This window comes from Eriocheir sinensis, unplaced genomic scaffold, assembly GCF_024679095.1.
Source record: "Eriocheir sinensis breed Jianghai 21 unplaced genomic scaffold, ASM2467909v1 Scaffold940, whole genome shotgun sequence".
Classification (NCBI taxonomy): Eukaryota; Metazoa; Arthropoda; class Malacostraca; order Decapoda; family Varunidae; genus Eriocheir; species Eriocheir sinensis.
Window position 1 is genome coordinate 149,343 of NW_026112320.1, and position 3,888 is coordinate 153,230.

At 42.7% G+C, this 3,888-nt stretch overlaps 1 long non-coding RNA gene across 1 annotated transcript; it reads left to right on the forward strand.

Annotated features, from left to right (window-relative positions):
• Positions 1 to 506: 506 nt before the first annotated feature.
• LOC126994965 (uncharacterized) lies at positions 507 to 1,462 on the forward strand. The gene is made up of 4 exons (XR_007749759.1): positions 507 to 617; positions 750 to 870; positions 1,021 to 1,124; positions 1,221 to 1,462. It is a non-coding gene; the product is annotated as an uncharacterized LOC126994965 (long non-coding RNA).
• The last annotated feature ends 2,426 nt before the right edge of the window (positions 1,463 to 3,888 follow it).

Here is a 3,888-nt window from a genome sequence, read left to right on the forward strand (position 1 = left end):
GCACATGCATACACACACACACACACACACACACACACACACACACACACACACACACACACACACACACACACACACACACACACACACACACACACACACACACACACACACACACACACACACACACACACACACACACACACACACACACACATTTGTTCATGCGAGATAAAATCACGGAAAAAAATGTTTCGATGACATCTCCATGTATCTGAGGCCACGCCTTCTGGTCTTCGGAAGCCTTAATGATTCAAGTCATTACAATAAACCTCGGGTCATTAAGGACTGGCCTGAGGAACACACACACACACACACACACACACACACACACACACACACACACACACACACACACATGTACAAACAAACACACAATGTCGAAGGGTATTTATGGACGTCAAGCCAACGAGCACTTCACAGGCTCTCAAGGCGGTCTCGGGTCAAGAGGTCTCCTGTTCTTGTTTCCCGTAAACATGAGGACCCTGTACACACCTGTATCAAATGTTCATGGTGTAATAATTACTTCCCGTTGTCCGCACTCGCAGCTCATAGGGCGGCCTGCCTTCCAGAGGGCCTTGGGACTGGATCGAAAGATATATCTACTAGAAACAATGGTAAGTACTTAAATGTTTGCGTTACTTTATATGATTGTCATAAAAAACAGTAGCAGATGTGGATGACGGGAGGGAGGTAGAGAGCTGGGCAGCATGGTCAATATCGACTTTAGTCTTTCTATCTTTTTTCAGAAGAGACGTCGTCGACTAGCTCTGATCGATCAGATGTCGGTTTCTCTCAACCAGACCCCAGCGATATTGGAAGTTGTTCTCCACGGGCGGGTCTCAGCGACGAAGCCAGTCAAAACCAAAGGTAGGTCAAAACCTAATATCTTCTGAAATGCAATATTGTTAAAATGTGTTTTACAAGAGACACATTTTCCATATTGTATTTTAATTGTCTGATAAAATATGTGCGGGATAGAGGGGTTCAAAAATTTCATTTGTGTTTCGTATTCATAAGGACTATCTCCGAAGAAGGCGGGTCTGGTAGGCTCAGCCATTGGCCCTCCTCTTCAGCGATCGGTAGTGGACGAAAACGAAAACAAGCGAATACAGGAACAAACGGTAAGTTTCTACGTTTTTTATTGCGCACACGTCTGTTCTAAGGAAAAAAATTGTAATTTCACTATTTCTCTCTAATATTATTTTACCTTTCTTCAGACACCTGCAGGAAAAAGCAAGCCCGTCGTGAGGGATTCTCCCATCCAAACAGTTCTCCACAGCCAGGACCCAGCGGTTATAACCCGGGACGGCCGACAACAACACCCTCACCAACACCAGGTGAAATAAGCCAACATTTCAACGGGGCCTTAACAACGATCGACGTGCCCGTCCCACCAGCAGACAACGGCGACATTGCATCATATTTCAACAACAACACTGGCCGTCTTCGCGAGGCAGTAGAGTCTGTATTACAAGGCTGCCAGCATGTTAGAACTACTTCTTTTAAAGTGTAAGTTGACATGCATCTGAGTTTAGTCAGAGAAGAACCCGACGGTGGAGTTCAATCTAGAGATATGTATGAGAAGTCATATGCAGGTAATTAGCTATGATGATATAGATTCATATGTACGTGAACTATCCGAATATTTTGTTAATCGGTTTGAACATGACATGTCAGACGAAAAGGGCAGTGGATTTACGTTAGATGAAATAGTTAGCGTAAAATTTTCCTTCTCTCTTATAATGCTGCACAATAGTATTGGAGAGTATGTACCCTATCCTAAGGGTGTTCCAGGGAAAACACAAGTTCTCAACCCTTCAGGACCCACGGACAGTGATTTCCAAGTGCTAACAGCTTATCGTTATCTAAAGTCAAGAAATGTAGTTCCATCAGGCAGACAATGGGAGAATGCTTGCTTGGCCTCTATTAATACAAGTAACATTCCAACCCCGGTATCCTGGGAAGACCTCGGTCGGCTTGAAAGATTAAACAACATAAGTATTCGCGTTTACTGTCTAGACAACGTTGAAGACAAAAAAGGCGAACTAACTCTAGTCAGAAAGGGAATCAAAGATCAAGAAGTTGTTCATTGTCTGTTGTTGGGGAACAGACACCTAGCTCTTATCCAAGACTTTGACGCATACATGAACCTGTTTACCTGCCAACGTCGCGGGAAAAAAATGTTTTGCGATATCTGCCTGTGCGCCTGTGAGAACAAGACAACGCTTGCTGAACATGTGCTAATTTGCCCAACGATGATCACAAGACTAAGATTCCCACCAGCGGGCTCTACTGTGAAATTTATTAATCATGCTAAGGCATATGAGCCATCTTATTTAGCATTCTATGACTTTGAGAGTATTCTCGTACAGCCTTCTTCGAATGTGTCTGGATGTGTAAAGAGACATCACTTTGCCATAGCGTATGCTTACATTATAGTGAATAGAAACGGAGAAACAGTACAAAGCGGATCCTATTGTGGAAGTAATGCTGCAAACCATTTTATTCATACAATGCAGTGTGCCTGGAAAAAGTTGAAATTTTCTAAAGGCTACAATAAAATCAACATGACCGATGAAGATACGACACGTCACAATGAGCAAACTCACTGTCTTCTCTGCAAACAGGGTTTTTTAAAAGGTAAAGGAGTAAAACATCATGACCATGAAAAATCAGGAAACAATTACATTGGAGCTTATTGTAATAGATGCAACCTCCAAATGAAAAATCACAAATTGCAGCTCACTCTCATTGCACATAATGCTAATTACGACATGTCGTTAATCCTGCGTGAATTAACGATACCTGACTTGAAAATCAAACTAAGACCAAAACGTTCAGTTCACAAATACCATGAAGTCATCATAAATGACTTGAGATTTATTGACTCGTATGCCTTTATGTCTGGTTCGCTCGCGGCTTTAGCGAACCAATTCATCAGTAATGGGAACGAACCCATATGCACACAACAGATGTTGAAAGATGTGCCAGCACCTGCGTTGCCATTATTGATCAAGGGAAGGACTATATGGATTCGATGGAACGACTTTCTGAGACACGTCTTCCATCCCGCGAAGATTTTTTCAATTCGCTTCAAGAAGCAGAACTTTCCGAAAGTGATTATAAACATGCTCAGAATGTTTGGAAAGTAGCTGGGTGTCAGAGCCTGAAGGACTATTTGTTGCTTTATGTAAAAGTGGATGTTGGTCTTCTATGTGATGTCTTCCTAGAGTGGAGAGGTATTTTGAAAACCCAGTGGAGGTTGGATATTGTAAATTATGTTAGCCTGCCAGGATTTGCCTATGACTCCTTTCTGCTAAAAACACAGCAGGAATTAGAGGTGCTTAGTAGCCCAGACATATATCATTGCATTCAAACAAATGTGCGTGGGGGCTACACAAGTGTTGTGCGTCGTTTTGTACGCGCCAATAACATCTACACGAACCCTCAGTTTAATCCAAAACATGATAGAAGCACTTTCCTTTCATATCTTGACTTCAACAGTCTTTATCCCACTGTAATGCAAGAGAAGTTGCCATGTGGGGATATGAGAAAACTAGATGAGACAGAAATGCAGTCGTTTTTGAGCGGGGGCTTGGTCAATCAAGCAACCGATGGCGCGGTTGGATATCTCATTCTGTGCGATACTGAGACTGTCTCACGTGAAGGCGTTGAGAAAACGGATGACGTCCACTGATCATCAGAAGACACAATATCACCAACAGAGATATATCGTCAGTCACACGCGAATGGTATGAAGAAGAAAACCGTCCAGCACCGTGTAAGAACATAAAACTGATTGGAACACATGCTGCTCAGGAGAAAATGCTATTTGCTCTGCCCCTCCTTAAACTACTTATTCGACTAGGCCTGGTTGTTAAAAAA